This window comes from Nicotiana tomentosiformis, chromosome 10 (genome assembly GCF_000390325.3).
Source record: "Nicotiana tomentosiformis chromosome 10, ASM39032v3, whole genome shotgun sequence".
In the NCBI taxonomy this organism is placed as follows: domain Eukaryota; kingdom Viridiplantae; phylum Streptophyta; class Magnoliopsida; order Solanales; family Solanaceae; genus Nicotiana; species Nicotiana tomentosiformis.
This window is the reverse complement of record NC_090821.1, coordinates 44,793,167-44,806,858: the sequence shown is the minus strand read 5'-3', so window position 1 is coordinate 44,806,858 and position 13,692 is coordinate 44,793,167. Positions and strand designations below refer to the sequence as shown.

The window sequence follows — 13,692 nt, the reverse complement described above, 5'->3', positions numbered from 1 at the left end:
AACAATCGTCGAATTTGGAAATCGTATGAGGGAGTTGTGCTCAATTTAGCGTTGGAGAAGAAAGCTGGTGCGCTGGTGCTTCGCAGATGAGAAGTTGGGTTTGCATGATCCGCAAAGGCAGAAATGACAGCTGAAAAATCACAGGTGCGGATTTTTGGGCGCAAAAGCGGAAATCCCTGTATAAAAAAACAGACTACGTTCTTTTGTTATTTTGAGCATATCTTGAGTTCTAGAGCTCTGATTGAGGTGATTTTTGTGGCGTTCTTCTCGTATTTTTATGGGGGTCAGTATCTAGCCTCATTTTCGTATTTTAACATAATTACAGTAGTTTTGTTTTCTTTTTAGCAAATCCACTAGGCAGGTGCCTAGGGCTAGGTTTTATATATATCTAAAAAGAAAAATATAAATGTCATGAAGTTTACATAGTGTAGGAACTTAAGTATTGAAATTACATAGCTCCTATTACCATGGTTGAGTAAGAAGCTCAAACATGATATTACATTTTGAACTATGAAAAAACTACTAATAAAAACTAGCCAGAATAAAATAATATGAAGAATCTGCCCAGCCATGCATGTGTACTTCCCATAGTTGCAACAATACATGTCTTAAATTGTCCATAATTTCCTCTTCGATCCATATGTGACTTGATAATCTATGTTGTTAGCTCTCAAGTAGCTTCCCAAACTGCTCCAGTGATTGCATTGTATTTCCACATTTGTGTACCAAAATCTGTCCATAATATGTGTATCGACCATTTGCGCATCTTGAGCGTGTATACCTGCCTGAATCCAGTGAGCATCCCAGCACCTATTGACAACCTTATGGTATGTCTTGTATTGGTGCATTTGAGGAAATTCCACTGTCAAAATCTTATGTGATCTGGTGATGTTGCTGTGTTTGGTTATATTTATGTGTGATCTCCAGCTATATATCACCGAACACTTCACATACAACCAAATATTTGATGTTAGATTTGTGAGGAGTATTGAGATCATACTCTGTACTGCATCTATCGATCCCATAATTTGCTTCCAAAGTACATAAGCTGCAGGTTCCTTTGCCAGTATTCTGGGCAGTCATGTATTTCCAAGTCAATGTTATGGTTGCCATACCTACTGATAGAACGTAAATACCCATCACTTTGGTAGATTGGATATTGTAAATTTGCTCGCGCTTCGCGCGATCATAAAATGATATATTTAAATTTATAAAAAGAAAAGCATGCTTATAATGTTAGGAGGAAATTATAAATAATTAACATATATTTGGGTTAATTCATAAATTTAGTTCGATTAGAACGTATACTTCTATATAACTTTTAGTTATTTATCTATTACTAATGAAGCTTATTCACGTTCTATGTATTTAAGAAAGATTCAAGGAATAGTTATCTCTTGGACCCGATTCTTTTTATTTTCATGTTTTGTGTTTTTTTGAATGTCAAGCTACTCAAGTCACACCTTTTATAATATAATATTCTAGTTTCTCAAATTATCTCAAAATTATCTTGTAATATGACATAGCTAAATAACAGTTGTTGCGTTTATTTTAACATTATTCTTATTATTTTTGAGTTCGTCACTTTACTCCCCGTGACTTGGGAGATATGCAAATATTTTCTTTTGCCAAATGCACATATAAGTTAAATGATGAATATTTACTTATTCATATCTTGATGCATATAAACTGTATTAGTTCTTTCTCTTCCTCCTCTTGTTCCTTTTCCATTGTCTTTTTGTTCACCTTTCTTTTGGTCCTGATGATCTCAATTACCGTAAAAAATACAAGTCGTATATATAGATGCTATTTTTTTTTTTTTTGTTGTGACAGTCAATGAACTTTGACACAATGCAAAAAGAAGCATAATATACTATCACAATCAACTTAAGGACAACGAAACATATAAGGAATATTAAAACAACAAATAACAGTTAAAGAATATGTACATATTGTATGTAGATGTTTCATATATTCCTAAGACATTTTAGATTCTTCTGCAATACAAATGAATAGTTTAGGAATCAGAGAACAGTATTTGGCAATGTATTCCCAAAATGACAAAGCAACCTGTGATCTCAATTCAAGAGCACTTAAGCTGTAAGTAATCCAGTAGGTCAGGCTTCATATTTCAATCTTACAACCCCTAATGAAGCAGTGGCATCTAACAGGTAATGCAACTCACCCTATTATTGAAAACTATAAGATATAAACCCATAATTTTTATCTAATAAGTATCATAATTTACTGTATCAAAGTACAGATTAACTGAAAATGTACAGATTAATGCTCCTAGAATAGCAAATATGTTTCTTCAAGAAATCTGAAAGGTTCATGTATTTCAGGTCCCAAGCCAACTTTTGTAGAAGTATAGAATCATCGGCGCATCAGATGGGTAGATGGTATTCAATTCATATCCCTGTGCTCCTAACTCCTCACAACTTACTTCATCTATCAAAAGGTACTATGTCATAGAATAGATCAAAATGCACACTTAAAATACGTTAAAACCCAAATTCAGATGCAATAGTGCAAATGTAATTATTTTAGCAAGAAGTGAAACATCTGATATTATGAACATGAATAGCATTTAGCACTACCAGTGTTAAATTTATGAACATGATATGATGCAGACCTAAAAGCAGTCCATGGAGGAATGTGTATTATCCAAAACATGAATATATTTCAACATGTAAGGTTTATCTTACTTGAAATGCAATCAAATAATTTCTTTTTTATATTAATCAATCTTCTCTTTTTTCCATTTGCTCTACTTGCCTTTATATCTCTTCATCAATAGTATTAAGTACTTGTCCTGAGCTAATAGTCATGCTCGTTATATTTGAAAATAAGTCAAGAAGCATTAAAAATATATTGACTTGCTTTGGCTTCTAGCAAAGAGTAATCAGGTTCACAATAATCTCTAATTACATAGGGGTATACAGAAGAAAAGTTAAATATAACAATTAAGTAAAGGATACAAACAATAAGCATTGAACAAAGAAAACTTATATTTTTATTGTCACAAGCAATCATATCTCCAATATCTATAATCAAGCATCATAACAAAAGGGAGCAAGAGCAAGACAAGTTGTTGCAATGATATGATGATCTATAATCAAGCATCAATGGTTTAGAACATAAAAGTAAAGTAAGATATCAATATTTTAAGTCATTAATAGTCATATCATTTAAGGAGTATTATATAAATTGAGAACACATCGATCATATAGCCGGCATAAGGATACATAACAAAAGCCAACAAAATCACTTTAACACTATTGATTTAATGAAAAGACATGTGCGAAAGAAGAGAAGCCAATAACTTATGTTCTGTTTTCTGTAAAAGCTTTTGTTCAACTGTTCTACACAAAAAAGAGACAAAAAAAATATAACATTACTCCACTAAAGTCCAAAGACGGTTAAAACTCATGGACCACTCATTATACTGAGAACTTGTAAAGTAATAGAAAGAAAATTTGAATTTGTTAATCACGTTTTCTTTTTTCAGTATGCTCTTGGGCAAAAGATATTTATGCGTATACGGAATATAGCTTTATCTTTGATAATGCTGCATCAATAATATGAAAGCAGTATAAAGATCAAGATGTGTATTTATGGTTATTAAAGATCTAGCATTTGAAGCTTGATAAACATAAAGAACCCGTGATACCTTTCTTTTCCCATATAAACTCATTATTTATTTGCGCGTCAAAGTGAAAGCCTTTCTCATGCCTTCTATAGCTTTCTTGAATATTATCCTCTTAGCCTTTCTCATGCCTTATATAATTTTCTTAAATATCATTCTCTTCTTCTCTCACCAATTTATAAAATTTTATGTAAATAATTTCTTCTACTCACAGCACAGGGAGTCAAGATTAAGACTACACCACCGTGTGCAAATTTCATATTCATAGTTCCAAGCAAAGCCTAAAATGAATGCACATTAATAAGATACAAACTACCGAAATGAACTGGAGCTTCTAGTTAAAGGTAGAAAAAAGAATTGCACAAAAAGAAAAGTAAAGCCCAATGCCGAAGCACTTTACTGCATCAATCAAACAAATTTCTCATTTCCTCCTCTTTAGTCCTCCTAGACCCCACTTGTGGGAAACTCATTGACTTTGCTCCTCCTTAGTCCCAGATATGTCCCTACTACTACTACTATCAAAATCAACTTAAAACACCTTACAGGAAATAGATCAAACTCTATAATTGGCATCCATAATTTATAATTTTATACTTACCTGGGCATATAGACATCAGAAGTAAGATTGGATCTTCCACCGCACCATCTTTCCGAACCTAATTGAAGTAAGTTGTTGATGTTTTACATACATTGACTAATTTCTATTAAAGATCCGAAGATAAAATAGGAAATTGAAACTCAAAATAAACACAAGAAGTGAAGAACAGAAGGATGGTAAACATTTACCTGTTATCGTACGTCGTAGGAATGTATTCAATCTGAAATCACCCTAATCTGCCTTTGAATTTTGATAACCAAATCTTCCATTATCTTGCCGCAAATGATTCGCCCTATGAGGCTGAAATCTTCAACTAATTAAAAAAAATCAACTATTCGTGGTAATTTAGAATAGAGGAGAAGGCTCTGAAAGGGCGTTGTATAGAAGGGCAAAAGGCATCTGCAACAGGAGCGAGAGAGTTGAATAGCAAAGGCGTTGCAAGCAATTTCAGTTACAAAAAGGATTGAAGATAAGAACGCGACGTTTGAGTTTTTTCTTTTCTCATAAAAGAACATAAATAGGAAAAAATAGGGGAAAACGTAAATAAACAGGGAAAAAGAAAAATATCAATCCTCTTCTGTGGAAGGTGCTACATCAGCTATACTATTCCCTCAATTATATAGATATATAGATTCTTGTAGTTGACAGCCAATTAGGCACTGTCCATTTGCAGAATTTCATTTTGAAAACATGCCTCCATCTCCATGCTTATGCCTATCCTTGCCTCACCTTTAATGGAATGAGCACTGGGTGCTAATACCACACATTGAAGGCTAATAAAAGAGTAGGGCATGGCCACAGTAACATGTCCAGCAAAAAAGAACAAGAGGTTAGTTAAAAAACAGTATAATATACTCTCTTCCCATAGGATTTGAGCATAGTATTGCCTATAGCTTCCTCTCATCCACCCATTCTTGATATGCATAGCTGTGTCCAAAATAGCTACTGCCTCAGACTCATTTACATCACCTTCCACATCCCTTGTGGCTATCTTTTCTCTCCAAAACCTGATCATCAACAGCATTATCCATTGTACGAGTACCCTGGTTGTGCAGCAAATTTCATGACTTTCGTGTGATTCTTGTTGAGACCTTTATATGTACTACCTCCTGAAGTATTGTACTTTGGTATTGCCTTAGTATTATGCTCCACATTGCATCCATTATGCCCAAATAGTCTCGCCAGATTCTGAACATCAAATGACCTTCATAACAGAATAACTGGGTCACAATTGCGATCACTGAACCATCTATGTATCCTAGTAATTTTCTCGGTGGAGTTGCATCCATGAAACTGGTTTTATTTTCCATGCTTGTGTTTATCAATGGCTCTTCTCCGAGGAAATGAGCACAAGGTGCTAATACCGCCCATTGAAGTTGAGTCCTTAGATAAGGCATGTTCACAGTAGCTTCCCCTGCAAAAAAGAAAATAATGTTAGTGATAAAATAGTCCTTCATGCTTTCCTTCCAACCGATTTGAATATGATGGTTATATGCACTGCCATCTCCATCCCATATACGCATTTCCTCCTCCCCTCCTAACTCCTTGCAACTCTGATTCTCAAGTGTGGGCATTGCAATTTATTGTCGTTAACTATCTTCCTTCCTGTAGGATCCAATTGTGCAAACAGATAAGACACACTGGAACCGGTATCTAGTACATAATTTGCAAGACGATCAGCCAATTTGTTTCCTTCTCTAAAAATATGCGATATCCTATCATGACACAACACTAGTACTTTATTGATTAATCTTTGATAATAATCCATTCTCCTTCTTGTGTAAAATATGAGGCAACCTAAATATGTAAACGAAAAATTTTGTCTGTTGATCCTAATGATTCTTTCCACCTTATTAATCACCTCCAAACTAGTAAAGTGGTGCATATAGATGGCTGATTTCGCTTTATTTATCAACTGGCCAGAGGCAGCCATGTATGCACTCAACACTTCCATAATAAGCTGCAAAGATATAGCATCCGATAAGGAGAAGATTATTGTATCATCGGCATACGCCAAGTGATTAATCTTTGGACTCCATTTATACATTCCATATCCACAAAAATATAAATTCATATGCAGTGCATTCAATCCCCTCGATAAAGCTTCTGTTGCCAGAATAAAGAGAGTAGAAGATAAATGATCTCCTTGCTTCACCCCTCGCAAAGATTTAAAGAAACCATAAGGCTGGCCATTGAGAAGTACTAAGTACCAGTTATTCGAGAAATTCCAAATACCAGGCCTATGAATCTCTCGCAAAACCCCATCTTTCTCAGAACTTTGGTCAAGAATAGCCATGAAAGCCTATCATATGCTTTAGTCATATCGAGCTTTATTAACACATTAGGACCTTCTTTTGTTCTCAAACGAATATCTATAATTATCTCCTTAGTCAATAATACATTTTCTATAATAGTTCTGCATTGTACAAATCTAGCTTGCTCGTCAAAAATCAATTTCGGCAAAAGGTCCACTAACCTTTCATGTATGACACGTGAGAACACCTTATTGATAAAGTTTCTTAAGCTAATGGGTCTCATATCACCAAATGTATTTACCTCTTTCTTTTTTGGTAGTAATACTAGATTCGTGTGAGTGATAAATCTAGGTAATTCCTGACCATTAAAGAAAGATTTCACCATTTCAAATACATCCTCTCCAATGATCTCCCAGCATGCTTGAAAGAAAGATCCATTAAATCCATCTGGACCTCCTGCACTCTCTGCATTTAAACCAATAACTGTGTGTTTAACCTCATCTGTTGTAGGCTGCTTGATTAACTCTATGTTTTGCCTCTCCTCTATCAATGCAGGAACATGCTCCAGTATTCCAAATGTGTTTGGGACTTGATCTGCTTGAAATTGATCATTAATAAATCTGCATGCTTCTTTTGCCTTAGCAGTGTCATATTCAAGCCAATCCCTCTCACTATTTTGTATTCTCTTAAGTTGTAATCTCCTTCTTCTACCATTCACCTACGCATGGAAATATTTTGTATTTCTGTCGCCGTCTTTGAACCATTGTAACCCAGCTTTCTATTTCCAAAATTGCTCCTCTAGCGCTAAGAATTAAACAACTCTGCCTGCACTTTCTATAGTCTTTCTTGATTCTGGACAGTAGGATTTAACTCAAAATGAACCTCATGAGCCAATACTACTTCTTCAAAGCTTGTAATTTCTTGGAAAATGTCCCCGTACGTTGCCTTACTCCAAATTGAAAGAGCCTTCTTCAGCTTCTTTAATTTGTAATTGAATAGAATGAATGGGATTGCATGAGAATCTGCCTTCCAATTCTCTATCACTACGTTGCAAATCTGAATGACTTCTTAATTGGAGTGGAGTCCAGATTACATAACAATAACAAAGGGCTATGATCAGATCCAATCTTGGAAATATGAGTCACCTCCATACCTGCCATTAGTTGTTGAAACTCAAGGTTTGCAAAGCAACGATCCAATCTTTTCAAAATGCACTCCTCATCTGCTTGACCATTTCACCATGTATATATACTGCCTTTGAATCCCATATCAAATAAATTACAAGTATTCATACAATGCCTAAAATCATCTATTTCATTTAAAGAAATTGGTAGACCTCCAAACTTCTCTTCCTCGTCCCAAATAATATTAAAGCCCCCTCCCACGAGCCATGGAGACGACATGTTACTAGCCAAAGTATACAATGTATCCCACAATTCTATTCTCTCAATCGGATCGCATTTAGCATAAACTAATGTGAGAATGAACTGTTTGTTGCTTTCTGTATCAAATAATCTTAATGTTAGCTGCTGCACCAAGTCAAAGATGACTGTTACTTCATAAACTTCATCCACAAATATCCAGATTTTGTTCGATACATTAACAAAGGCTTGTGCAAAACCATTCCTTCTCCCGTACCTCTCTAATTTTATAGATTGTTGCATTGGTTCCATCAAGCCAATAAATTTGAAGTGATGTTGTCTATGCATTTTAATGAGCCTCTCAAAAGCTCTATTAGTATTTACCGATCTCATATTCCAAATAATTGCATTAATCACAGATTATTGGATTTAGAGATGCTTCTTCTTGTTTGAACCTCTGCAGGTTAGACATTGGCAACATCTTTGTGTTGTTTCTTTCTCCCTTTTTCTACTGATTTTCCTCGTTCACTATGCCTAGGAAATAAGTCACCTTGCCTAGCCACATTCTGAAAATTTTGAGTAGTAGATTCCTCATCCATATCTCTTCCCACAACTCCCAAATTTTCATTATCTTCAACATTGATTTCGTTAGCAACCAACTATTTATTTATAGGTTTAGGGATCATCACCTGCCTAGAACCTTTCTGACCATCACCAGTAGTTGCAATGACTTTAATCACCTGTCCAGCACTATTCTGTTTTCCTTCAGAAATTGTATCTCTTAGCCCTGATTCCTCATTGTTAAGCACTGACTACTCCTTACTCCTTAGATTAGAAATTTGTATTTCAGCTACATATGGAGGCACAAGAATTTTCCTAGTTTCCTATATCCCAGCATCTCTCTTATCAATTTCTCTTAGTCTAGATTCATCAAGGTTACCCTTAACATTGGTAGAGTTAAGAATTCCAGTATCACCCTGTTGATGCTCTTCATTAGAGATCACCCTGTCCTTACTCAAGACACATGGTTGAGTTTTTTCCACTGTCTCTATATGTTGTGTATGTATACCTTCTTCTTCATTGTTAGCATTCCCATTGTTCTCATCATCATTCCCATTCACACTTTGTTCCTCCTCTTCCAAACCTTGATCATCTGTAGATGCATTATCGTTATCGTCAATACGAATTTCCCCTTCTTCAGAGTCTTCTTCTACTTGGTCACACTATAGTCTACCTCCAAGATTATTCATGTCAAGCTCTTTCTCAACTTCACATGTTGCAACCGTATCTCTGGATTGTGATGGAACCTCCTAGCAGAACTGATTTATGGTAACCACATTCATATTTGTTCCCTGGACAAAGGTCCTATTAACCCATTGAGCTATCGACTCCTTGTGTACTGCGTCATTACTCCCATTCCCACTAGGATTAAACAATGGAGCCTTAGGATTGAGACTTTTATTTGCTGGCTTTGGAGAATTTCTCCTGTTTGCAATAAGAGATGGTATCTTCTGGACACTACCTGTCTTTTCCACTTGAACCTTTTACACTTCTCAATTCCCTGCCTCATTATCACCATTCTCTACCTCCAGCAAAGCAAATTTGTCGGCAGTAGTCAAATGAGCATTAGACTGCTCAACAACCACCAGTTCCTTTCCAACTACTACAGTAAGCTGGGCATTAGCAGATTGGTTTTCAGTCTGCTTTCTATCATTCTTCACCCTGTTATCTCTCGCTTCTTTCCACTATTCAGATATATTCCCAACAACCTTACCACTAGTTAGAATAATCAAAGGGCCCTTCTCCTTCCCCTTCTCCACTACACTGCCTCCATCAGCTTGTTTGTTCATCTTGTTATCCACCATTAATTCAGGATGAATCCTCTAGCATTCGAAATTATCATGTCCTTGTATTTTGCATTCTTTGCAATATTTAGGCAAGAAATCATATTGAATCTTGACCCATTCAGTCCTTATATCACCATTCTCAATGTCCATTCGAATCTTTTTTGGCAAATCTGCTAGCATATCAACAAGAACCTTAACACGTGCACAACTAGGTCGAGTCTTATTTATTGTAGTCATATCAATATGCATAGGCTTTCCAATAGTTGAGGCTAAAGAGAATAGGCAATCTTTTACAAAAACAAGTAGGTAACAAGCCTGGAAACGAAATCTAAGCCATGGCCATTGGTGTTTCCTCTCCTGCTTTGAATTTAACATCATAAATAAGCGACCTCATTTGGTATTCATAACCATCCTTATTTTTAACATAAAATGCACTTTTTGACGTAAGAGTAATAACATATTCCCATAATGATAATCGAATTAAGACCAACCTATCTCTGAAATACCCAATGCTACATTCACCTTTGATACCACATTGAACTGGGATAATGCGACGTAACTCTTGTAATCCAGGCCATCCGTATGAGAATTTACCCAAGACTGCATATTGTAAACCTTCAATGGCATTCATACGATTAACTTTTGATTTTGTGAACTTGACGAAAGGCTGCCCATGCAGAAATGCTGCATGTTTGAACGGAATTGGTTCAACTATAGGTTTCTCATTAGAGTACTGTTGCGTGGAATTGTTTAAAGTGACTGGTTTCAAGATTTTGCTATAATATAAGGCCTGGGTATTGTTATTTGTAATTCTTGATGATTGGGTGAGAGTGGGAGAGGGTAGACTAGCTGCTAAAGATGGCTGGCCGCCGGCCATAGTGGCCATCGGAGCTCGCCCAGTGAAATCACCTTTTGATTGCCTAAGTTATCGCCATAACTTCTCTCTTCTCCGCTAGGGCTTGGGTGTCATCTTTATTACAGTAGTTCATTTGTGAATTAATTCATATTTTTATTGGAGATTTGGGGGGGTTTTAAAAAAAAAATTTTAAAAGTGAATAATTGAGTTTTGAACATCGATTCGGAGTTGGAATTGCATGAAATTGGTAGAGTTGGACTCGTATTCGAATGGTTGACTTTGAGTATATGATTAAAGATTCGACCTTTTTCATTTGGGTTTGTTTTCTATGGCATTATTTGATATTTTTGAGGTTCTTTTGGTTAGTTTTGAGCTGTTAAGAGGTTGATTTATGCGGGATGACGTTTCTAGAGTATTGTTTGGCTTGTTCGATATTTGATTTGGATTGTTCGAGGTAAGTAACATTTCTAAACTTAAATTTGAATGTAATTATCCCTGGAACTTTGTTATTTGTGAAGTGTTGGGGTAACGCACAAGCTAGGTGACGGGCGTGTGGGTGTGCACCGGGATAATCATGATCTGAGTTGACTTTTAGACTATTATCAGACTTGTTTGTTGTTATATCTTCCTATCTGTGTTCTCCCTACTTGTTTGATTATCTAAGCTATGATTCATTTTAGAAGTCATGTTTAGGCTATGTGATTATTTGGGTGAGACCTAATGAGACTATTTCTATTATTTTGATGATGATGATAATGATGATGATGATGATGATGATGATGATGATAATAATAATAATAATAATAATAATAATAATAATAATAATAATAATAATAATAATGACTGAGATATGATAACCTGAGTATGTTGAGAGAGAGTACCTGAAGATATAACCATGAAATCATTCATTTGACATGCATACTTAGTATGTAGGCATAGAGATGCATTTTCCTCATGCTAGACCGTAATGTGACATTTATGATTTGACATGTAGGCATAAAGATGTATATTCTTCATGCTAAGCGGTATATGATAATTGATAATTTGACATGTATATTGACATGTAGGCATATAAATGTACTTTTCTCGTGCTAATTGATAAACGGAAATTCTTATCTGGTTTTGTGAATTGGGAATATAGTTCTTTGATAAACTCATGTTTAGTTGTTTTTTAGTGGTGAGATTTGGAATTGATTATTTTACTTGAAAAGCATGCTTACTTTTCTGTAATTGTGAACGAACTGAATATATATCTCTTGAGTTATTTACCTTTACTATCCCGTTATATTATTATAAATTGTTATTAGATATTGGTGTTGGACTCTGACTGTCACTACTTTTATCCTGAGGTTAGATTTGTTACTTATTGAGTACATGGGGTCGGTTGTACTCATACTACACTTCTACACCTTGCATGCAGATATTTGAGCTGATGTTGCTGTACATGGCAAAAGCCGACATTGAAGATGTACCTGCTCTCCCGATATAGCTTCCACTTGTCCTTGGTAGCTTTAGTTTTGATAATCTGTTTATGTATATTTCGAACATATGATGTATTTATTTCATGCCAACTTTGTAAAATTTAAGTCTTAGAAGCTCATGATTCATACTACCAATCTTTGTGATATAGTATAGAAGTGCAAATATTTCATTTATTGATTTCATATTTATCTTGTTTGGAAATTGTGAATTTGTTGTTTGGCTTACCTAGCGGGTTATGTTAGGTGGCATCACGACTAGTGAATTTTGGGTCATGATAAGTTGGTATTAGAGCTCTAGGTTCATAGGTTCTACGAATCATGACCAAGTGTCTAGTAGAGTCTTGCAAATCAGTATGATGACGTTCATACCTATCATCGAGAGGCTACAAGGAGTCTAGGATAAACTTCTTATCTTTCTTTCCTTATCATGCAGCTTTGATTCAGCTTGAAGTGTATCTTTTTGAATTCCTTCCACTTAATCGTATGTTATGTGAGCGCTCGACATCTGTTGTGCATCGATGACTTGTGATTCCATGGATGAGGTACGAGATATGTTTTTTGTGATTTAGTGATGGGCCAGTCTGGAGGACTTAAGGTTAGGTTTGGACCACAGCTTGGGCTTGGTAGTTTCAATTGTGTAAGCATATGCTTTTAGACTTATATGTCCTTAGTGTCCCCAAAAGTGAGATTTATGGCTCGGTGAGTGGTTGGATGGCTATATGATGAGTATGATATGACTGCGGGATTTGTTCAAATGGATTGAATCTGACGAGAAGAGTTTTCTTGGGATGTGAAAAAGACTATTGAGTGCTTGATTTCTGTCTTGATGTGTTGTATATCCTCGAGTTATGAGCGTGTTAGGGATCTTTTATGTTGTTCATTTGTCAGATGAAGTAGATTCTCATGTTTTGTTGACGAGTTTAGACTCGGGATGATTTAGTGATCATATAGTGGTTGTGGCCATGAAAGGGCATAGAGAGATGCCAGTTTAAGGCTAAGTAGGTGGGTTATCTCATGCGGCATGTTCTGAGGTTGTGTGATTCTTATGATGATTATGTGCAAATTTCTTCTTACCGATGGGTTACAAGTATTGCAATTTGAGTTGGATTGCTTGGGGAAGTTAGCTTGACTCCCATGAGGATGGATGTAAGCTTAGTAGTTGATTTGAGGTGTTTTACGATTTGTGTTACGTGAGCTTATGAAGGATTCAACTGAATTATAGTGTGGGATTATGGTAGTAATAGAGTAAGGGCATTTTAGGTTATCGAATGTTGTGTTCTATGGCTTTGAGCTAAGTGAAGGAGTCTGCTATCGACGATCAGGTTGCATGGTTATGTGTACTTTAGTTTTGGCCTGAGGCATGTTTGTGGATCAATTATGACTTGAAGCGGTTGGTTTTGAGGATGACTTGAGCAAGGAAATTTCTAGATGCATGATGCATTACGCTTTATGGATATATGGAGATCTTGGAATGGTTTAGGTTTGTTATTCGTGATGGATGTAATGTGCTAATAAAAAGGGAGTCACTCAGTTGTATTGTTGTGAGGTTACTTCTTTGGGTATTGGTGTGTTAATGGAGAACAGATCGTTCGACTCATTTGGGCGGTACATTCAAGATTAGAATAAGGTGGATGACTCTCGAGAA

At 35.6% G+C, this 13,692-nt stretch overlaps 1 long non-coding RNA gene across 1 annotated transcript; it reads right to left on the bottom strand.

The window, feature by feature from the left end:
* Positions 1-1,424: 1,424 nt before the first annotated feature.
* On the bottom strand, positions 1,425-10,655 carry LOC104117500 (uncharacterized). Its single transcript, XR_691072.4, has 2 exons — positions 4,436-10,655; positions 1,425-4,305 (listed from the first exon to the last, which is right to left on the bottom strand). It is a non-coding gene; the product is annotated as an uncharacterized lncRNA (long non-coding RNA).
* Between the last annotated feature and the right edge of the window lie 3,037 nt (positions 10,656-13,692).